The following is a 25084-nucleotide window of genomic DNA, read 5'->3' on the forward strand; positions in this document are numbered from 1 at the left end:
ATTTTGTCCGTCAATTGTTCTTTTGACATTAGAAGTAGGTCACGGTTGTTATTCCCGCTACTTTCTGGTGTCCAAGAAAGACAGAGGTCTTTGTCCTATCCTAGACCTGCACTCTCTCAATTTCTTCCTGAAAAAGTAGACATTCAAAATGCTCATGCTTGTTCAAGATCTGGCTGCCCTGGACCCGGGAGACTATAGGGTAGTGTTGGACTTGAAGGACACATACTTCCACATTTCCGTCCTGCCTGCCCACCTACGTTACCTTCAGTTCATGGTGGACCATGATCACTTTCAGTTTGCTGTGCTCCCCTATGGCCTTACCAGCAGGGGTTGTAGTTCATCTGCCGAGATCAGGGGTTCCAGTCTTCCTCTATCCCAACGACTGGCTTTTGAAAGTGGTTTCGCCCAAGGCTTTCATCTCCCACCCCAAGGCTACTGCAGATCTCCTGCACTCTCTGGAGTACATTATCAACATGCCAAAGTAACACCATATACCTTCTCAGATGCTCCCTTTCATTGGAGCTGTTCTGGACACTGCAGTTTCTGGCTTATCCTCCAGAGTAGCAAATCCAGGTAAATTCAGTGGATGATATCAATGTATCAGCCTTTATCCTGGATTTCGGTGCGAATGGCTCTGACACTGCTGGCCCTCATGGCCTCCTACATCTTGCTTGTGACGCATGCCCTTTGGCAAATACGGGCTCTGCTGTGGGACCTGAAGTGCCAAGTATCAGGGAAATCTCACCGACATGGATCAGATCTCAGAGGGCACTGCAAAAGACCTGCAGTAGTGGGTGGCGGACCACGATTGGGTCAATAGCAGACCCCCTCCCCCTCTCCCATCCATATCTGACGGTAGTGACAGATGTGTCACACCTGGACTGGGCCTGTATTTGGGAGAGGTGGCGATCAGAGGCCTCTGGTCTCTGGTGGAATCCGGAGTCCACATGAACCTTTTGGAACTCTGAGCAACCCTACTGGCATTGAAAGCCTTTCTATCCCCCATCACGGGAAGGCTAGTGCAAGTGTTCATGGACAACACTACTGCCATGTGGTACTGCAACAAACAGGGCAGGGTGGGGTTGTGGACCCTTTGTCAAGAGGCCTTATTTCTCTGGACATGACTGGAACGTCAGGGCATTTCCCTGGTGGTTCAACACCTGGTGGTCTCTCTGAACACCGGAGTAGACAAACTCAGCCATAGATGCCTAGCAGGTCACGATTGGCATCACCAACTGGAGGTTGTGCAATGTCTCTTTTAGCATTAGGGAGAGCCTTGGTTAGATCTGTTCACCACTATAGAGAACACGCAATGTCAGTAGTTCTGCGCGCTGGAGTTTACCAGGCGACTCTCGCTCAGAGATGCTTTTCATCTTGGGTGGAGCTTTGGCCTCCTATACACCTTTCTGCCCATGCCACTCCTGCCCAGAGTTCTTTAGAAGATCAGGAATGACTGGGCCCAAGTCATCAGTGTGGCTCTGTACTGTGCTCAGAGAGTTTGTTATCCCAAGCTGGTGAGCATATCCAGCGGTCCTCCAGTTAGGCTACTCCTTCTGGGGCGGATTTTCTGCTACAGGATCAGGGATGGTTCTTCACCCAAACTTGCCAACACTTCACCTTCATGCATGGAGATTGAACGTCGACGGTTGACAATTTTTATATATATATATATATATATTTATTTATTTTATTTATTTATTTATTTATATATATTTATATATATACAAACACATATACATATATATATGTATGTGTGTGTGTGTAAACATATAGATATGTTTCCCTATGTATTTTAAATAAAATAGCGTCAGTGCTAAAATAAATGCTTCCATGACTTTGATTTTGTTTAATTTAGGAAAAAACAATAATCTATTGGTTGGTTTTAAAATAATATAGAAATTACAACTAAACCTAGCCTCAGTATTTTTAAAAATGTTAATTATATACAATATTCCTTTACTATTGTTATGTATTTAATAAATATGCCTACAATCCTAAATTGCATATTTATAAATTACAATATATGGAAGTACAACTTTAATATAATAATGCATTCTAACAGACAGTACAGAAACTGTACAAATTAATGGGTCTAACTTAACATTCTAAGTCCAGTCCCACAAAGAGTTTGAAAAATATGTATATTGGAGGCATCAGATTTGCTTTTCTTTCTCCAAAGTCACTATCACTGGGGAAAATAGACATGAAGAATTATTTTTATTGCAATCCCAAAATCACTTTGGAAAGTGCACTTATTAAGTGGGTCTGCTTTTGCCCTTATATTGGGGAAAGGGCATATATTAAGACATGGGAGGTCAGATTTACTATTCTAACTCCAATCCCACAAACACTAGAGAAAGTGGATATATGTTGGGATTACAGCTTACTTATTTGAACTCCTCTCCTGCAAATTTTGGACAGGGGCAAAATTAATATTCTAACTGCAATCCTATAAAAATTGGGGAAAGTGAATATACTAAATAAGTCAGGTATGCTACTCTCAATCCAGTCCCAGAACTATTGGGGAAAGTGCCTACAGTGGGAATTTCAGATATACCATTCTAACTCCACTCTCACAAACAATGGGAAAAGTGCAAATAAAGGGAGGTGGGGTAAGATTTGATATTCTACTTTAATCCCATACAAATTGTAGAAGATATTTGGGGGTGTCATATTTACTTTTTTAACAGCAATCACACAGATACTGGAAAAACTGCATATGCTGGGGGGTGTCACGATTGCTACCCTAACAGTAGTATCACAAACATTGCTGAAAGTGCATATATTGGTGAAGTTCTGATGTACTGTTTAAACTCTAGTCACAAATGCATTGATAACACACATTGATTGGGGTTGTAAGATTTGCTGTTCTAACTCCAATCCCTTAAACATTAGGGAAAGTGAAAATATGAGGGTGGTGGGCATTTTTACCATTCTAACTGCAATCCTCTAAACATTAGGGAAAGTGCTTACAGTGAGGGCCAAGTCAGAGCTACAATTCTAACTGTATGTAATGTAATGTAATGTAAAAGGTATTTCTACCGCGCAACTTTCACTCCAGGGAGTATCTTGGCGCTCAAACACAACTCAGATGGAGGAGTTGGGGGAAAACAGCAGATGTCTTTAAGTATTACACACACTACACCAAAGTTCTACAGGTGGCATCAGACAAAGAGAAAATCCAGGTTTTTAAAGCTTTCCTGAAGGGGGCTTCCTGGGAAATCAACCGCAATAAGAGAGGAAGTTTATTCCAGGCTTTAGTGCCCAACACTGAAAGGGATTTGCCACCTTTTGTGGCCAATTTAAAATGGGGGGGGGGTGAGTAAACACTGATGCTCGGATCTCAGACAGCGAGTTGGGTAGTACCTTTTAAACCTATTACATAAGTAGGTTGGGCCGCGTTGGTGAAATGCCCTAAAAGTGATCAGGAGAAGTTTAAACAAGATTCTTTTGCCTATTGGCAGCCAGTGAAGGGTGTTTAATGCTGCTGAGGCTGATGACCTACGGGGCAGACGTAGTACAAGACGGGCCGCCGCATTTTGGACCATTTGCAATTTATGGAGAACAGTTTTATTTGCTCCAACATATAGTCCATTGCAGTAATCTAGTCTAGAATTGATTAGGGCCACGGCGACTGTTTTCCTCGCCGATAACGGAAGAAGATCAAAAAACTTCCTTAGTGCTTTGATGATCTGAAAGCACATGCCTGCTACTGCCACGCCCTGAGGTTTAAAAGATAGCTGATGGTCAAATTTGATACCCAGATTGCGGGCGGAGGTAATTGTATTGGGGGGAACGTCAGCCTCTGCTGGCCAGCATACTGTTGGAGAGAAAAAGTTATTGGTCCCTATGGGTAAGATTACAGTTTTTCCGGCATTGCACTTTAAATGGTTGTTTGTCATCCATTTAAAAGTTGCAGCAAGACAATCCTTCAGATCTTCCTCGGCACCTGGCCGCTCCCTGTCCAACACCAATATCAACTGGGTATCGTCTGCATATGAAATCGCGCTGATCTTGAATGACGCGATCAGCTTCATCAGGGGCACCATATATAGATTGAAAAGAGTCGGGCTCACGCTATAGCCCTGAGGAACCCCAGATCTGACGACTTTAACCTCAGAATGATATGGGCCTAGTACTGTTACTTGGCGTCTGTTGGTAAGGAAGTCCCTACACCATGCCAACACTCGTCCTCCTACCCCTGCGGCAGCCAGGCGGTCCACTAAGATGTTATGTGAGACCGTATCAAAGGCTGCCGACAGGTCAAGTAGGATAAGGACAGCCTTCTTTCCCTGGTCCATTGCTGCCCTTAATGTCTCTGCCGTGAAGAGTAGGGCTGATTCGGTAGAGTGTTCTGACCGAAATCCTGACTGATTGGGATGGAGAACGTTATTCTTCTCCAAAAAGTTGGTCAGTTGACTATTTACAAACTTTTCAGTCAGTTTAAAAAGAATGGGCAAAAGGGAAATCGGGCGCAGGTTGGAAAGGGTAGTAGGATCGGCAAGGGCCTTCTTTTGGAGAGGCTTGACTGCGGCAAGTTTCCAGTCGTTAGGGATAGTTGCCGTGATAAGAGAGGAATTAATGATCCTATTGACCATTGGATTAACCATCTCTATCAAAAGGTGCAACACCGGAGGGGGGCAGGGATCGAAGGGAGATCCTGATTTGCTGGCAAGAATAGCTTTAGCAGTTTCCTCCAGGGATACTGGGACAAAGTCATAAAAGCCGGGGAGAGGTGTCATCTCCATTGTCGTATCCACATCCGTCATTACGGTGGCTACTGATGGAAAGATACTTGTAATGGCCAAGATTTTATTCGCAAAGTAATCAGATATCGCATTACATAGGTCTTGTGAGGGAGGGATCTCTTGCGATAGAGCTGAAGGATTCATAAAATCCTTAACAATCTTAAAGATTGCTTTTTGTTCATGGCCTGCTCCAACTAACTCCAAACCTAGAACGATTTTATAGATCTTATTAAATGTTAAATGTTTTTAAAATATAATTTTAAAAATGAAATTCTACAGCTTTTTAAATTATGTGTCACAAGGTATGGAAATTAAATGTAAACTCAGTAGCCTTGAGAATCTTAGCCTCCGGCAAGAGTCCAACTGGGTTATAGTAGGTTATTCTTTTGAGGATGACCTCTTGCTCTCTTTTGAGGAGCTCGTCTATAAACACAACAGTCACCAAGGTCAATTCTTATTTTACTATGCTATTCTATATCTTACACAAACTATGTGTAATACAATAAGAAGGAGGGTAGGCAGAGATGATGGTGAATCCAAGAGGTAGTATATTCTTTAGATTAAAGTAGACATTTTATGTTACAGGAATCGTAGATTACAAGGTACTTGAAGCAGTAGCAGCCCCACCGGGAGCAGCATCCCAGCTGCTCAGCCCACACATTCCAACTGACATTTCACTCAACTAGACGCACATGAACATTCTATGACATCACTTACACTGGCTGAGCAGCAGGGCACTGAATACTGCACACCAAGGCATCATTTGAAACAAGGACTCAAGGCGGTGCACGCTCCATCTCACGCGCCAGGATTGTGAATGAAAATTTACAGCAACAATGCCATGGCAATTTTTCAAAGGCGCAGAGTCAAATCACAGAAATGGCAAGATAACACACGCACTACACAAATGCCGCAGCTTAGCAATCATGAACTGCATAAATCAAGGCCAAATCCAGGGTGGAATAAATCACAGAGCCCCATGCACATCCCTCTCCATGTAGAGAATTACATCCTTGCCAGCGATTAAACCTTTGGACACGAGGCAGTGCTGCACTAGTAGCGCTGGCTCACAGAGGACATGGACAATATCCCGGTGCACACAGAACACAGCAAACAGCACAAAATTGCTCAGAAAGTCTGCTGACTCACCAGCAGTAAGCACCACTGGTATGGCAATGCTCTGGTAGACATGCAGTCCTTGTAGAAAGTGGCACAAGCAAGAAATTAAATTGATGCAGGTTTAAAATGCCCTCAAAGGTAGAGCTAAATGCAGGTTGTTAGATGGCCTGTCTATCTGCTGATGAACTACAGACTCCTTTATTATCATTACTGCCAGTACCAGTTCCCGATGGCTTCAAAGTCAAGTTACTTCAGCAGGGCCTGTTCAAATGCCGTGGGCTGAGGCTGTCTGATGGAAACAGACACCGGTAGGGCTCCCAGGTGCATATCTGCTTAGCAGGCTGACACAGGTTCCCTTAGAAGTACTCCTTTTGTCTCTCCTCCCCTGTTGCAGCAATCTTGACTTCTCTTAGGATTCAGTAGTGACCTTTTCTCCACTGTAGGTCCTTTTCCACTCATCGCCAGTGTAATAAAGTAAGGAGGAGGGTAGGCAGAGATGATGGTGAATCCAAGAGGTAGTTTATTCTTTAGATTAAAGTAGGCATCTTAGGTTACAGGAATAGTAGATTACACGGTAGTTGTAGCAGTAGCAACCCCACCGGGAGCATCATCCCAGCTGCTCAGACCAAACACTAACTGATATTTCACTCACCCAGACACACATGAACATTCTATGACATCACTCACACTGGCTGAGCAGCAGGGCACAAAATACAAAGGAAGGACTAAACATCAAGAAGAGCAGGATACCACACAATGGCCTTTGACTGATTCAGCTCCTGATCCCCGCTCTTTTGTTCAAGTGCTTTTCATGATGGGGCACGGACTTAGACTCATGTTTTGATGTTAGAAATCCCTCATACTTCATGCTCCTCCTATGCAGATCCAAATGAGGGATAAATGGGGAAACAGAAGCTAATAAAGCCTCAAAATGCCTAGTTTAATATCACGCAACATGAAATCTAAACTTATACAGTACTTATGGTACATATTGCACATATATATAAACAAAAAAGAGAGTAAGGGATTTTATTCACATTGGTGAATTGAGAATACTCCCAGCCCCCTGGACTAAATATCAAAAAAACATGAGAGGAGTACCACCACGAAGAACTAAGCAAGAGTTCTGAGTGGGATGTCTATGAAAAAAGAAAATTCCTTTATAAAAACCCCTCACTCACCAACCTGGTTGGTGACATGCTTCATCATTGGGGTCCACCCTGACAGCCGAGTGCTTCGACACCTGAACTACAGTGGAGCTGGTATTTGTTCAAGTGGTGCGAAAAAGTGATGTTAAAAATTGTCCTGGTATGACTTGTGTGAAAACGATTTTATTCAGAAGCTACTGGACAATATTAAAAGAATGTGTAGATACATAGAAGGTTTATTATGACCGTGTGTATCTCTATGTGATTGGTCTACATGTTTCAACCTGTGGGTGGCAATTTCCAGGTTTTCGTCAGGACCAAAGGAAAGTGGGTGGTCTGCACACACTAACGCGCAGCCAGTCCTAAATTCCTAGAACCTACTGCCAAAAATCTGTAGTAGGTAAAAACCTCAAACCTACATTGGGTGAGAAAAAAAGCAAAAGACTCCTATTCTGGGTCTTAAGGCTTCACAGGGGCAGAGGGAAGGCTAGTCTCAGCCAGGGTACATAATAGTTTGACTGAGGTTTGTGGGCCGTTCACCTACACGCCTCTCAATGCCGTCCCCGCTCATATTGCACATAGCCTGCCTTTCCTGGCTACCCTCAATAAACACTTCCCACAAGCAATGGCCTCTTGCCCTCACACTTTTTCATCAGTAGCTGATTTTTCAGACATGCTCTAGCCCTGCCCACTCCTTAGGCCATTCCGGGCTTGCACTTCAAATCTTCTGTCAACCATCACTGCCAAGTCAATTCCCCCAGATTGGCCTTTCACTGGGTAACAAGTGCTCTAAAAAAGATTGAGCAGCTCTACTTCTGGCTAAACAAATGATTACCTCTCCATGGAAGTCAAAATCCCCACCCTCGATAGTGGCCTAGACTTGAGTTCTCATGAAAAGGGCAGAGGGGTTGGCATTGCGTAGCCAAGAAGCATGGGACATATACAGGCGTCCTCTTGTGGCACAATGGGACAGGCTCCTAGAAATAGTAACTGACTGAGCATGCCCCCTCTCAAAAATCGCTAATGTAATGTTTCATGGAAAACTTGACAATCCTATGGACCTGATGCAACACAACCGCTGTGATTTCCACTTTCAGAGTACTTAAGGGTTCAGACGGGCCGACGCGCTTGAGAACAAACACAACTTCTCGTGCTAGCCCCTTGAACTCAGACATGGTCGTTACGCTTTTAAAATTGCTAAATGTATAAATCTTGTTTTTAAAATACTGATTCTTTAGAAATTACCTGCCTTACTGTGCCAGTGTGTATTTTGATTGGCGTGCTCTCCCCGGTCCACCGCAGCAATCTCGTGCTGTTTGCGTGGAGGGAGGCACTCACTTCCTGGTGGAGCCGCGCAGAGCGGCCATTGTGGCAGGGTGGCGCTCTAGTGGTCGACCACTTTCAGAGTACTTAAGGGTTCAGACGGGCCCACGCGCTTGAGAACAAACACAATTTCTCGCGCTAGCCCCTTGAACTCGGATATGCTCGTTATGCTTTTAAAATTGCTAAATGTATAAATCTTGTTTTTAAAATACTGATTCTTTAGAAATTACCTGCCTTACTGTGCCAGTGTGTATTTTGATTGGCGTGCTCTCCCCGGTCCACCGCAGCAATCTCGTGCTGTTTGCGTGGAGGGAGGCACTCACTTCCTGGTGGAGCCGCGCAGAGCGGCCATTGTGGCAGGGTGGCGCTCTAGTGGTCGACCACTTTCAGAGTACTTAAGGGTTCAGACGGGCCCACGCGCTTGAGAACAAACACAACTTCTCGCGCTAGCCCCTTGAACTCGGATATGCTCGTTATGCTTTTAAAATTGCTAAATGTATAAATCTTGTTTTTAAAATACTGATTCTTTAGAAATTACCTGCATTACTGTGCCAGTGTGTATTTTGATTGGCGTGCTCTCCCCGGTCCACCGCAGCAATCTCGTGCTGTTTGCGTGGAGGGAGGCACTCACTTCCTGGTGGAGCCCCGCAGAGCGGCCATTGTGGCAGGGTGGCGCTCTAATGGTCGACCACTTTCAGAGTACTTAAGGGTTCAGACGGGCCGACGCGCTTGAGAACAAACACAACTTCTCGCGCTAGCCCCTTGAACTCGGATATGCTCGTTATGCTTTTAAAATTGCTAAATGTATAAATCTTGTTTTTAAAATACTGATTCTTTAGAAATTACCTGCATTACTGTGCCAGTGTGTATTTTGATTGGCGTGCTCTCCCCGGTCCACCGCAGCAATCTCGTGCTGTTTGCGTGGAGGGAGGCACTCACTTCCTGGTGGAGCCGCGCAGAGCGGCCATTGTGGCAGGGTGGCGCTCTAGTGGTCGACCACTTTCAGAGTACTTAAGGGTTCAGACGGGCCCACGCGCTTGAGAACAAACACAACTTCTCGCGCTAGCCCCTTGAACTCGGATATGCTCGTTATGCTTTTAAAATTGCTAAATGTATAAATCTTGTTTTTAAAATACTGATTCTTTAGAAATTACCTGCATTACTGTGCCAGTGTGTATTTTGATTGGCGTGCTCTCCCCGGTCCACCGCAGCAATCTCGTGCTGTTTGCGTGGAGGGAGGCACTCACTTCCTGGTGGAGCCGCGCAGAGCGGCCATTGTGGCAGGGTGGCGCTCTAGTGGTCGACCACTTTCAGAGTACTTAAGGGTTCAGACGGGCCCACGCGCTTGAGAACAAACACAACTTCTCTCGCTAGCCCCTTGAACTCGGATATGCTTGTTACGCTTTTAAAATTGCTAAATGTATAAATCTTGTTTTTAAAATACTGATTCTTTAGAAATTACCTGCATTACTGTGCCAGTGTGTATTTTGATTGGCGTGCTCTCCCCGGTCCACCGCAGCAATCTCGTGCTGTTTGCGTGGAGGGAGGCACTCACTTCCTGGTGGAGCCGCGCAGAGCGGCCATTGTGGCAGGGTGGCGCTCTAGTGCCGACCCCTTTCATACGTCCATAAAACACCATGGCGCCTACGCGCAGCGGGCGCGCCTAAGGCAAGCCCGTCTGCGCCCATCCGCGCCCGACTGGGACCTGGGGCTATGGACAAAAATACACCTATTCGGCAGGTAAGCTTCTCTCCTTAAGGCCTCCACCTGACCTTTGTCCTCCTATCGCCCCTCATATACAGAGACGTACTGCAATTTATGGTATTTCCCAGGACACACTAACCCACTCAAACATTCAACATTTTAATACTCCATCGGTGAACGATTCTCAACTAAAACTACGATGCCTATACCTTAATACTAGATCTATGGTTAAGCACCAAATGGACATCATTTTACTGCTCACCACGGAAAAACCTAACATCCTACTGGTCACTTGGCTTAGAGACTTGGCTTACCCAGGACTCATTACCGGATATTCTCGCGGCTCTCCCATCTGAATATTATATTATAGCTGAGAATCGTCCGACGGGTAAAAGGGGTGGGGGGTAGCAGCCATTATTCATAAAGATCATAAGTTTGTACTGCTGCCTTCTCTGACCTTGAGTGATACAGAAAACATAGTAATTAAAACTGACACAGCTGGCGGAGCGTTGTTACTTGTCCTGCTCTATCGACCTCCTCAAACCATGACTACTTTTCCAATGTCACTGGCAGAGCAGATTGCTCATCTTGCAACCATCTATCCAAAACTACTCCTGGTTGGCGATTTAAACTATTGGTTTGATAATACTATCAGTGACCCCCAGGCAATGGAACTTTCAGAATTACTCTCAGACATCAATCTGACTCAGCATATACATTCCGCTACTCATGTAAAAGGTCATATTTTGGACCAAGTCTGGTCCCTTAATCTTTCCTTTTCATTACTTTCCATTTTGCCCTGTATTTGCTCTGACCATTCTCTTATCCAGTTCACATTAACTATCAGTGGGCACACTAAATTACCATTCTTGGTGGGTGGAAAAACCAGGAAATGGAAAGCTATTAACACACCTGCTTTTATCAAAACGTTGGCATCTACGTTGCCAGTACCCCACAAGGAGGTAAACCTTACGGAAGAGGAGATCTCACAAGGGAGAGGTGTGGCGCCGCGGCCAGGGCGACTGACGCTGGAATCTGGGGACCACGGTTCGATCCCCGGCTCCGGCGGCAGGTTAGCCCAGCACCATGTGACTCTGGGCAATAGCTTGCTTAATCTTCCCGACGGCCCCCAGCGCCTAGAGACCCTTACGGGTGATTGTGCGCTTTACAAAATGTGGACTTTACTTTACTTTACAATGGCTCCTAAAGGCTACGGATAGACATGCGCCATTAGTAAAATTTACACGTGCACGCACTATGGATGCTCATAAGTGGTTCACCACTGACCTTAAGATTTTAAAACTTGAGGTACGTCAGAAAGAAAGAAAGTGGAGAGCAAATTATAAGCCCCAAGACAGGGTGGATTACATCACGGCTCGTAGAAATTATTTAAAGATCATTCTACAAAGTAAAACTGATTATTTCTCTGGAAAAATTTTAAACTCACAAAATAAAACTAAAGATATCTTCAAAATAGTGAACGATCTGTGTAACAATGAAAGAACTATGCTTCGTATGGCTTCCTCGCAGGAACTTTGTAATTCATTAAATGATTTTTTTATAGATAAAATTGCCATCATAAAAAAGATTATCCAAAGTCTCCCTTGCGTGGACCCTATTGAAGACATCTACTATAATCCAGCTACTCTAGACACTTTTCCACCCATTGATGAAAACATTTTCCCAGAACTTCTCTCACGTGTTAAATCTGGCTCGCCCCATGATAGTTGCCCACCTCACATCTTAAAGGAGGTGTGTTCAGCTATTCCATCAGGAATTATTTCTCTTCTGAACGAATCACTTACACAGGGCAAAGTCCCTGACAAATTTAAAAATGCCACTGTGATCCCACTACTGAAAAAAACGGGAGCAGACCCCTGTATCCAGCCAATTACAGGCCCATTTCCCTTCTTCCTTTCTTTTCTAAACTCCTGGAGGCTCATGTATCCAGGTGAATGTCTAACTATATCGAGAATTCGGATTATATAGAACCGAATCAAGCGGGATTTCGACCATCTCACTCAACAGAAACTGTCATTTTGGCGGTCCAAGACACATTAAGATCTAACGCAGACAAGGGCATCCATCAGGCCCTGGTGCTCCTTGATTTGTCGGCCGCGTTCGACACGGTTGACTATAATATTCTGATCAGCCATGACGAGCAGGCCGGCCTCAGGGGCTCCGCACTGAAATGGACTGCCTCTTTTATTACTAATCGTACACAGTCAGTGAGATTAGGGTCTTTTACAGCCCCCAGGATGTCATTTACCTGTGGGGTTCCCCAAGGTTCGTCCCTTTCTCCTTTATTATTTAACCTTTATCTTCGTCCACTGATTCACTTCTTAAAAAACATAAAATCACCCTCTACAATTATGCTGACGATCTTCAGTTAATTATCCCCCTAAACACCCCAGATTCAGCCGCCAAATGCTCGGCCGTAATGTCACACATACAGAGATGGATGACCCTAAATCATCTCAAACTTAACCTGGGCAAGACAGAACTGATCTTGCCTGGGAAAAGTGAACTGAGCTGGGGCCAACCGATATGGGAATCCCTCCCATAAAGACCTACTCGGTTAAAAGTTTAGGGATCATACTTAACGAGGACCTATCTCTTAAAGGACAGGTAGGAATGGTGGTTTCTTCTAGTTTTTTCCAACTCAGAAAGATTAGGAAAATCGCCCACTTTTTAACACACTGTGCACTCATTCAAGTAGTGATTGCCCTTGTCCTTTCCCGTCTGGATTTTTCTAACAGTATCTACTTGGGCCTCCCAACTGGTCTATTAAAACGCCTCCAGTTGGTCCAAAACCAGGCGGCGAGGCTCATCTGGAAACAACTCAAGTGGCAATCAATCAGGGCTGGGTTGGAAAAACTCCACTGGCTGCCTGTGGCTCAGCGAATTGCTTTTAAGGCAGGCTGTATCACCTTTAGGGCGCTCCGTGACATTGGCCCGACATTTATTAGGAAATCCATTACTAACTATAAACCTCAGCGCAACTTACGCTCAACACATTTAAGCTTTGCAAATGTCTCTTCATTTAAGAGGAAACGCCAGGGTGGCAGCTGCTTTTACCATCTGGCTGCCTCTTTTTGGAACGCTCTTCCACTTTCTATCAGACAGAGTAACGATCTACTGGCATTCCGAAAGTCTTTAAAAACGTGGCTTTACCAACAGGCTTACGCGTAGAATTGTGTACAGTGTCTTTAACAAATAGTGCCAAGAAACCCATGGGTGTACGTTGCGCTTTAGAAATAGTTGTAACATAACATTAGCATAACATTTCAAACCTTATCATTTTCTACATGGAAATCTAATGTGTTGTCCTCAACGTTCAGCCATCTCTACCCACCCGCCAATGCCTCCTAATATAAATGCTCTCCCTACTCCATTACACTATCCTAGCCAATTTTCCCTCCACCCCACTTCTCCCGTCCCCCTAGTTCTTTCCTCAGTATAGTATTGAGGATGAACATATCGTTACGTTTCCTAATGTTATGATTGCTATCACATTGTAATGTTCTTCATGTATGAATACATTTATCTCCAAAGGAAACAAATGCACTTATCATGCATTGTAGTTTATTTGCACTCATGTGTCAAAAATAATATCAGAAACTTCCACTGATGCAACAAGTAATGTTCAAAATAACAAAATACAAATAAAATATATTTAAAGGAAATTAAATGTAAACACAAATTTGTATTTTTTAATAAATATTTTGGTTCATCTAAGTTTTTATTATTAAATAAAACCAACAAAAATACTAACACACATATCAACTGCAAGAAATTAGAATTAAGATCAATACTGAATCACAATGTAATCGTTTTTTTCTCATATTTTGAAAAATAATAACTTTTTTAATTCACTAATACCACTTTAGTCCCACAATATTGTTTTAGAACTAATGGTCGTAATAATAAAACATCACCTACCCAGTCCCCTGATAAACTGTAGAACTGATTAAATAAATGTCAAATTTTTTATTTTTTTTGGGTCCTCATTTCACCATGGCTACTGCACTTTGGGCCATATGCAAACACCCTTGATCATTCTGTGGTCCATGCAGTTTCAGTCTCGTGGCCTCCACAGCACTGGTCTTTTTTATAAAGGGGGGAACCGCCACCACCAAATCCATGGCCTGATGTAATCATTGGAACAAATATCTGTGTATATGACCAACCAGAAGCATTGTCCTAGAGCCCTATCCTGACCACTTCAAATAATCCCCCCAAACTTCTTTTGACCAATGTGGGTTGCATTTGATGTCTACGTTACAAGTTCATTTTACTGCACTTAACCAGGCTGTAGGGTGTGGAGGAAGGAGGTCCAGCCAATGTTTACAGATCTCTCACCTGGCCAAGAGCTGCAGATAAAATAGTAAACCCCTTTGCTTACTACTTAAGACGTGTTGAGTGGCGCTATCCACCCCGAGAAGCACCAGTGTTTCAGTCAAAAATATGTTCTCTGCTAAAATGGCCCTTATGGTGACTTCTACATTCTTCCAAAATTCTTTTATTACTGGACATGTAAAAAAACATGGACATCATTAGCCCTTAAAAGATTGCACCTCTTACAACAGGGAACCGGTTGTTGCACGAACTTGGCCAATCTTTGCGGGATCCAATGCAACCTGTGGATGACAAAGAAATGATGAAGTTTAAAGATAGCAGGAGTCACTATGGCGTAAATTAATTTCAGGGAATCTGTCCGCAAAATTTGTATGTTGCCTTCCTGCAGTGTATTTGTCCAGGTATCGGAGGGGGCCTTCAGTTTCTCGTCTTCTGCCTCCAAAAACTGTCCATACCATTTTGCCACTTCTTTGGCCCACTGACTAGTATCCTGGAGTGAGGCCTCGAAGTCCCATGTACCCCCTACCTCCTCTACGACAGCTGAGGACCATGAGGTGAGCTGCAGATACTTATACCTGGACAGCTTATTAACTGTCCTGATGTTTAATACCTCCCAGGGAATCATTCCTCCGATTGTTTACAAGTCCCCCCATTTCCTTATCCCCGCCTTCTTTAAAGGCAGACTGAAAGCATCTTTCAGGCACTCCGGCGTTCCTGTAGATTCCCAATTTGGGGACATTTCTGAGAAATACCCAATCTTTAGTGACCGTCTCACTGCAAGCCACAGTCTTAGTGCAGATTTCAAAACCAATGACAATCTTATATGTACATTTATAAATCCCAAAAATGAAAAATAAATCAGAATACGTTTTTATTTCATCAAAGTGAAATAATTACAGCTATCTTTCTATAAATAGATTATTTTAAAAACACACCCACCCATTAAAAGTATTTACATTTGAAATACCCACACAATCCACTAAAATAACCCACAATCCAGAATAACAATTATAATAATAAAACTTAAGAAAGAGGGGAGAGGATATAGCCTTACGGCTAGAGCGGGCGATTTCGAAGCTGGGGAACTGGGTTCGAGTCTCAGCAACGACGCTCAACATCCTGTGATTCTGGGCAAATCATTTAACCTCCCCATGCCTAACAAAAATGAATGTGTCATCTATAACGAAACTGGTGCTCGTGTGAAGCACTGTGATCCCGATTTCTCGGGTCTAGTTTGCGCTATCTAAATAAAAAAAAGAACATGACGTAATGAGAGCATTCACATTATATTGTTAATGACTATCATATTAAATACAGTGTTTTAGTATACTATTGTTCTTAAATTAATATTATTTACAAAAAGGCGTACATTCTATATTTAACTGGGATATTATATCCCAAAATAGTTTTGCAGTCACAATATTTTGCCCACAATACTATGGTTCACTGATATTTAGAAGTTGTTTTTCGGGTACCATAATAACCAATGCATACTGGTTTCTTGATCCTAATTACATCTGCTAGGCAGTGAGCTTTATGTTCTCTATGAGAAGGCACCTTGTGTAATTTTTCTCCTGGATAAGTTTATATTAACAGTTAAAACTAAAATTGAAAAAAAAAAATTGGAGCAGTATTATCTTACCTAGGGGTTAGGATCACTGCTCAAGTTAAGAACATAACGAAAATAAATTATGATGAATTAGTTAAAACTACTAAAGTTCTCTTTAAAAAATGGCATAAACTACCCTTAAATATCATAGGCAGAATTAATTTGATACGTATGATAATACTACCAAAATTTCTTTACCTATTCCGCTCTATTCCTTTGGCTTTGGGAAACTTATTCTTTAGAAACCTGGAAGGTATCTTCAGTAGTTTTATATGGGGCTATCATAAAGCCCGCAGATCTATGACTCTCTTAAAAGGGACTATAGAAGCAGGAGGGCTGAACTTCCGGATTTTAAATTATACTTTTGGGCCGCTTTTGTTGGACGTATGAGATACTTAATTAATTCGGAAGGATCAGACAATCGACCTTACTTTTTAACGTTTATGTTTGATAAGGATGCTACGTTTTTTCTTTGGAGGATTAACGACCCTAATTACTTTAAAAGAGTACGGTTCAAGACCGCAAGGGATTTGGTAAAAATCTGGCGTAATATACAGGCTTTTTGTAATCTGACTTTCTTTCACCCTAATTTAATTTTATGGGGTAATCCAGGCTTACCAGGGATATTTAACGATGGAGCCGCCAATATATGGCGAGCGCATGGAATAAAAACACTCTGAGACCTATATGGCGCACAGGGGTTGTTGAGCTTTGAGAGTCTTAAAACACTATATAATGTCACGGATACTATGAGATACAAGTATATGCACATATATGATTTCCTGATCCGAAAAATGCAGCTTCAGAGTATCTCAGAGTCCACTATTATATGGGAGAGCCTGTACTCTCAAAAGAATAAGTCCCTAATAAGTCACTGTTATAAATGCTTTATTACATACAGAGTTAGTGATTGTAGTATCTTGGCGGAGAAATGGAGTAGGATGCTAGGGAGTAATATTAGTTCAGCAGCTATCAACAGATCTTTGGGCAATATCCACAAAGTCGTACTCTCCTCAAGTTTAAGATTGCAACAATTTAAGACAACTTGCATGCTTTATCATACCCCTGAAAGAATTTCTAAATGGGCCTCTAACAGTAGCTATACTGATCGAACTAAATGCCCTAAGTGCTCGCTGGCTGCGGCAGACTTGGTGCATATGTTGTATACTTGCCCTAAGATATCTGAATTTTGGACATCGGTCGAGAATGTAATGAAATTAAAATTAGTGTGTACATTTTCCCTGGATCCTGCTTTAGTTCTGCTTGATGTTAATATTGTGAATACTCCACAAAAGTCTATAATTACAATCATGTTATCATGCGCAAAACTTATAATCGCCCGCGCTTGGATCTCCCCTACACCCCCACACTTCATGGAATGGTGGTCATTACTTAATGAGATTCACTGTATGGAATCTACTCTGGCTAGGATTAGAGGTAATAAGGCCTTGGTTAAATTTGATAAGATTTGGGGGTCTGTTATTTGCTGAAACGAATACTTATTCAAGGCCTACTTAGCATATGAATATTGATTTATAATATTTGCCTGCAACATGAATTACAATTGATGTGTCTGGGTCTAATGAAAATGTATTTATTATGATATGTTTATCCTGTCCATGATCTGAATTTTTTTTCTTTTTTTCTTATTGTTAACTTCTTGGTTTGTTTGTTTTTGATTAAATTTCTTTCCTGTGCTGCTAATGAAAAATGTTATAAAAAAAAGGAGCAGTATTATCTTGCCAAAAAAGATTGCATTGTCTGCCTTTTGTCCGTCTTCTCATCATTCATGGGCTTGTATGAATCCAAAGCCCTTGAAAGCTAGGCAGTGTTGGTCATAGTTAAGTCTAAGAGTTTTGAAATATACGTTTTCAAGCAAGGTTAGGAGAAATGTTACGATTTAAGGATACCCCTAGAGCTCTGGTGGAGATGACCACAATATTTATTTGCAGCCATGCACAGTACAACACGTGAAAAGTTTGTGAGAGTCCACCTCCTCAAAGCTTTTATTAGAGGATCATCCGATCCCACTATGGGGGGGGAGCAAGATCTGCTGGCTGTGTAGTCAGGGGTCTGCATCCACATGTTCGGTGCATATATGTAAGACTGGTGAATGTATGCTTGCAACTAGTGAAAAAGCATAGATGTCACTTAATTTTTTGTACTAGAATTGAAGCGATGCTGAGTTGCCTGGCTGGCTAGTATGTCCAGTTAATAGGGGCAATTGTGAACTTTATAGACATAGCACTGACACGTATTGTGCTTCACAAATAGGCCTAAATAATAAAGTATCTATCTATCACAGATGGAAGAATGTTCACATCATTTAGACCTTATATACAATGATAGAAGAATGCAGGGTTCTTCAACAACTGTTTGTGAGGTTCTTTGGTGCTAGCAAGGACAGGCAGGTTACAAAGCGCACTGTCCCCAGATGAGTTACTTGATGCTTTAAGATGTACTATAAACTGTATCAAAGATTCACAGAAGGATTCAGGTCTCACTCCACCAGATGGTGTGGCAGTATTGTTCTTCATAGGAAGGCCGTACCCAACATTTGTTAAGCTGCAACTTGGGCTAGACCCTCCTATGTACTGCTGCCTTGCTGCTGGTGTGAGACGAAGCGGGCCAGTGGTACTATCCCAGTTTGCAAATTGAGGTCGTGCAGATTGCACTCTGGCTTGTTTGTGGATGAGGATGTAATTTGTCATGTGACCTATGTTCTAATGGATCACATCACAAACGTCCCATTTGTGAAGAAAGGAAAACCATAAGCACACTGAATATAAATTAGGCCGGTTGTATTTTTTGACTACCTGTAAACGTCTACAAATGCAGGGATGGTGGTCTGCAAGGGACAACAGGCAATCTTTCCTGCATTGGCTTACCCAAACTGGGAAACATATGTTTTTCCAAAAGCAGTCCTTGCCCATCAAAGAGACTGGTGCTGCTTTTGAAAAAAATAAATACTATCTGGGAAAACATTAGACGAGCACTGGTCTATAGAATCGCTGCCTGCTCTCCCCAAAGCCATTCAATATAATTCCCAAAGGGGACAGCCTCCCTGTTGTAAATTAGATACCACCCCAACTTGAGAGGTGGTAACTGCAATAGTTTTCAACCGCAATTGAGGTCATAACCATTGATGTACTCATTTGTGACTTACAAAGACAAGACTGCATCTTTCACACCCCATCCTGGGTTTCATTCGGAAATTAGTGAAAATCCTCTTATAGAAGCTGGAAAGACTTGCAACTCATTAAATGGGCTTTGTACATTGTCAAAAGATGTTTTGCAGGCACAAAACCTGATCCAGAGGCTATGCGATCAAAAACTATTACATGTGGCAAAATCTTATGACATTTCCTGCTCTGAATCTGTTCTTTCTGCGACGTACAAACCTATCCCTATCATAGACATTGTCCTGGTTGTCTTTCTGGATAAAGAATCTGTGGAAAGAAATAATGATTTCACGAATGATAACTGTAGAAACAAGAATTTAGGGCCTCATTCCAAAGTGCAGGAGTGCCCAGAGGTAATACCGCCAAGAAAAATTATGATAATGGTAACTGTGTGTATGCCAACAAAAATAGATAATGGCCGGGGGACACTTCAGATCAGAACATCTAAAGTAGGAGTCATAAGAGGAGAAGAATAACTAATCATCTGGAATGTGGTCCTCAACACTTTGCAATTTTCCTCTGTTCTTCCCGTCTTGACAAGACCTTTGTTAATTTAATGCACGGTAAACATCAAAATACTGACTGTTGTAATGGTCAGTACACCTGTCTGTAGTACATATATAGATGTAATGTTGTAATACATTAAAAATATCACACTGAATTATACATAATAGTATTATTTGTCAAAATGCAGCACCAATTAACTAATTAGTATGCCTAGATTATCTTCTTTGCATACCTTGCTGTGTTCTGTACTTTGTGTTGGAACATAATGTCTGCTTTATCACTTTGAATGTTGTGTTTTAAAACTCAATTAATGTGTCAATTGCTGCCCCTCTCACTCCAAAGGCTTGTGTCACAGACTCATTTACACAAGCAGATGGCAGTGGTCCCCATCCAAAACATGATGGTTTGTCTAAGTAGAGCAGGCAGACTGTAAGTTTCTCGGACAGTTTCTCGCCTAACTCTAAATCAGGCCCTTAGTATCCAACCTGTACAAATTGGTTGCAAACTTCAAACATTTGAGGCAGGTGTGATATATTGATAGGGAAGAAAAGTGGCTATGAGGCATGGGAACAGGCGGAACTGGCCGTGAGTTGCCGTTTGGAACAGTTATTGGTTTGGGCAGAGGCATGGTTATGTTCCGCTCTCTCCCAGTTGAGCAGTAAAAAGCTCTTTCCCTTGCACCCAGTTCGAGTTATAAAACCTGTATACACATTATCACTGCTGATATGTCCAATGGCTGACAAACTTCAACCATTCACGCCTCTTACTGGTTTTGATGAGCTCCCACAAGCTTGGATCCTCTTTATCTACTTTCCATTCTCACGCTGTCTACTACATCTATGCTCCAGGCCAGTTATGACACATGACCCGCATGTCTTAACACCCCTGCAACACGCCTTATGTCCCACACTAACGTAATCACCTGGAATGTCAGGGAGTTCCATACGCCAGCGCGCAGATATGCTATATATATTTACTTGAAGCGTCACGCTACACACCTTGCATTCCTGCAGGAAACACACATCTTATCGCCGGAAATTCGTAAATTGCAACAAAAATGGAGGGGACAGATATTCGCCACAGAGTTTTCTGCTTATGCGAGGGGAGCCTTGATATGGGTACGGCCTGGGACCCACTTCGAACCTGAGGAGACGTTAATAGATGCAAATGGCAGATAAGTATTTCTCAGGGCCGCCTTAACGGTCATCGGGTGGTGCGCGGCTCGATATATGCACCCAACACGGAGCAAGCCCCCTTTTGCCGTGAGTTCACAGGTCTGCTGTCCCGCTGGTGTGACATCCCTTTGCTGCTAGGTGGCGATTTTAACTCTGTTCTAGACACAGCACACAACAGGTCATTCCCGCCCCTCCCACAAACAACAGCGACTTCCAGTGCTAGGCAGCTCGGGACTGGTTAGCCCACAGGGACCTGACAGATGTTTGGAGAACCCTCCACCCAGGGGAATGGCTATATTCGTTTTACTCACACCCACACAGTTTGCATGTCCGTATTGACCGTTTTGTTGCGCACAGCACGCTCACTGAAACATGCACCAACGCGGATTAGGTAAAACGCACTCTGATCATAACCCGCATATTATGACGCTGCAGGGGGAAGAAGAGCCTCCCATGGGACATTTATGGCGGCTCCAATCCCTGGAACTAGAGGACCCCCCCATTTAGAGAGTCAGTGGCTACTACCCTGGAAGACTACTTCCAATGCAATGAGGGATCGGTTGCGGATGTCGGGGTACTGTGGTAAGGCAGTACTTAGAGGGCATTGCATGGGTCTGAATTGGTGCCTCCGGAAACAGCTGGATGATGAAGTCAAATGCATAGAAGACGGTCTGACTCGCCTAGAAGCTAGGCTTGCACGTGGCACAGCAGTTCAGCCAGAAATATATGCATGCCGATTACATCACACTTCGGTACTGGAGCGCTTGCGCTGCCTCAATTATGCTTCGCATGCTGCACATGCTTATTCGGCCGCAGAGAGAGCAGGCAGGCTACTAGTGCGTATGATCCGGCAGGAGCATGCTCATGCACCAATTATACAGCTGCGTTCCGAGACTGGGCTCCTACTCACTACACAATGTAGCATTCATGATGAGTTTGCCACACATTATGCCAAGGTCTATCAATCCGCGCACCACAAGGCACCTACAGATATGTAGGCATTTCTTACACCTCTACAGGTGCACCGCATCACGGCTGAGCAGCATGCTGAGCTGAATGAACCACTTACACTATTGGAAATACAGGATTCAATCTCTTCCCTTGCTACCTGCAAAGCACCTGGACCAGATGGCTATCCAGCCGAATACTATCAAGCTTATCGGCAAACAATAGCACCACGACTCCTTACAGTATATCAGAACGCGCAGGAGACAGGTAGGTTACCAGATTCATTGTGTGAATCCTTACTAGTATCCCTTCCTAAACCGCATAGAGATGCAGAGCTGATTGGTTCCTATCGACCGTTAGCACTCCTCAATACGGACTACGTATTAGCGAATATACTGGCAAACATACTTGCCCCGTTAGTGCCTCACTTAGTGCATATTGATCAAAATGGGTTCGTGCCGGCTCAGAGCACATCTTTGAATCTGACGCGATTCTTTAGAGTAACACATTACTCAGGCGTCAACTGGCCGCGTGCTGGATGTTTGGTCTTGGACCTAGAGAAGTCCTTTGACACCCTGGAAAGGGGTTTCCTGTTTAAGGTATTGCAGAGATACGAGCTTGGCGATGTGTTTCTGAGCTTCATCAAGCTTTTATACACGAACCCCACGGCCAGGGCCAGGACTGGATGCTATGTGTTGAACCGAGTCTCCATAAGGCGTGGCACGCATCGGGGTTGTCCACTCTCCCCTCTGTTGTTTGCGCTGGCGGTCGAACCCTTGGCGGAAGCCCGCCATAAGCTGACTGGGGGATTCCTTTAGGCGAAGGTATACATGCAGTATCGTTATACGCGGACGACCTGCTGGTTTACCTCAGAGACGTCGGACAGCCCTGTGGGACAGTTGAACGTACACTGGAACACTTTGCCTTAGTGTCCGAGTTGAAAGTAAATTGGGATAAATCATGCCTCTATCCCTTCGCAGACTCTATACAAGATCCGCACTTAGTCATTAATGGGAAGCCAGTACATTGGCAAATGACAGCGTTCCGATATCTCAGAGTTCATATATTCCGCGAACAGCGGGATCTCCAGGAGGGCAATCCTACACGTGCCATTATAGCAGTGTGGACGCAAATGTCTTTCTTGAAAACCCTGCCCGTAGCAGTTATGGGTTGAATTGCCATAATAAAAATGGTGGTCTTGCCGTGTTTACCCTACCACTTCACTAACTTACTGCTTTACCTTCGACCTCCACTATTCAGGGAGTTTGAGTCAGACATACATCACTTTATTTGGCATGATTCGCGCAGCAGGATAGCAATGGTTAAAATGTACCTGTCAACCACTCAGGGTGGCCTATCCCTACCAAATATGGACTACTACTACATAGCAGCGCAACTTCAGTGGGGGCGCGCTGGCTCAGTGCTCGTAACCTTGGGCATACGGCCACACAGGCACCCGGACACACCCAGCCCCAAATAGTGACAAACCCACTTCAGCAGTTGTTCTTGAAGGTTGCCTAGTTATGCTATCGCCACTGCCTTTGTCTAACACACCACTTGGTACCATATGCACCCTCTCTGCCTATACTGGGCACCCCCAAAAGGCATTGAGTGGTATCCACCGCAGAGCTCACACAGTCGGAGGAAGTGGGCATACTGACAGTGGGAGACTTATTTAATGACTGGCAGCTTATCCCTTTTGAGAACCTGGCGGAAAGTACTGGCCTACCGCACGGGCAGTTCCTTCTCTATGCCGCGGTAACCCGCACATTGACCAAATGCTTGGGAACCACATTACAGGAACCTGACACGCACTTAACCATACAATATTTACACGAGAATCACTTAGAGCTCACACAGCACCGCCACTGCTCTCTCTGCGGACCCAATGGGATGCGGACCTCCAGCAACAGGTCACGGATCTCGAATGGGCCTACATGCTGGAAAGCCCTGTGTGAATTCCCCGTAACGCGCGATTTAGGCTTACCCAGTACTATATTCTTCATAGAGCTTACCTCACACCTGCCAAAATCAATACAAATTTTAATCATACAGATGCCAATTGTGCTCGATGTAATGAATTGGGAGCTGCTACATGTACATTGGTCCTGCACTGTTATACAGCCCTACTGAGCTGAAATTATTAGGAGCCTGGCGTCATGTACTGAACGGACACTGGACTTGACATGGGAGGTATGCATCCTGGGTCTTTACCATAGCTCCAAGAGACATAAGGTGACGTCCAGATATATTGACCTAGGCCTTATAGTAGCTAAACAATTACTCACACGCCGATAGAATTCGCCTGAACCCCCGGCGGTCGAAGCCTGGTACCAGTCTCTCTTGTGCTGGGCACAGGCGGAGAGTGTTGCACTCCGCCGAGAAGATGCGATAGGAATACGTAAGCAATCATTAGCACCAGCATGGGACACAATCTTGTTAGATTTTCGTGCAGCAGATCAGGATTGGGACGCACCACCCAATACGAGAACTCATTCTGATGACGTTACTGCACCATGAATAGTACACGTCCAGACCCAATTAGTGCATAGATAGGACGCAATTGGTTGCTCATCATCCCTGACACTTTTAACTTACAAAGTAATCACATAAACAGAATGTTCTTATATATTTGTTTTAACCTTTGCCACCAGGCCAGCAATTCCTTAGCAATTCTTTATTAGATTGGATTTATATCTCTTCTTATTAACCCATGTAGCCCAAGCTATTGGAGTGTATCACTATTCAGCATATTTGTATATGTAGACGCGGGCTGAGACTATTTACATGTTTTATCTTTCTGTGTTTATATTTTGAACTATGCCCCATCTTACCAAAAATGGACATGTAACCTTCTATCCAAGACATGAGGGTACATCGTACACAACTAAGCTGTAAACTGTAACGGACACAGTTATCAGATGATATTTATCATGTATGCAGACAAACTGTTGTTGTTTGACAAAGTTTTATGTTACTATAAAAAACAATAAAAATAAATTTAAATAAAAAAATGAGGCATGGGAACAGCTTTGGAAGGAAGTAGGGGCACAAAACAAGTCAGAGGCAAATAGAGAAACTTAGATTAAAGTGATTATGGGGTGGTACATTCCACAAGATAAGATAATTCAAATGTTCTTCTGTAGTTTGAGGGACTGCTGGAGGGGCTGCAGCGGATGGTGGGGGAGAACCCATACACATATGGTGGTAGTTCCCAAAGGTGCACTGGAAGGGGATGTTAGAAGCCATAAAGACCATAAAT

At 43.5% G+C, this 25084-nt stretch overlaps 1 protein-coding gene across 2 annotated transcripts in view; it reads left to right on the forward strand.

The window, feature by feature from the left end:
- The window catches only part of IFT88 (intraflagellar transport 88), a 473307-nt gene that overhangs the window by 343371 nt on the left and 104852 nt on the right, over positions 1 to 25084 (forward strand). The window lies entirely within an intron of this gene.

Source organism: Lissotriton helveticus, chromosome 8 (genome assembly GCF_964261635.1).
Source record: "Lissotriton helveticus chromosome 8, aLisHel1.1, whole genome shotgun sequence".
In the NCBI taxonomy this organism is placed as follows: Eukaryota; Metazoa; Chordata; class Amphibia; order Caudata; family Salamandridae; genus Lissotriton; species Lissotriton helveticus.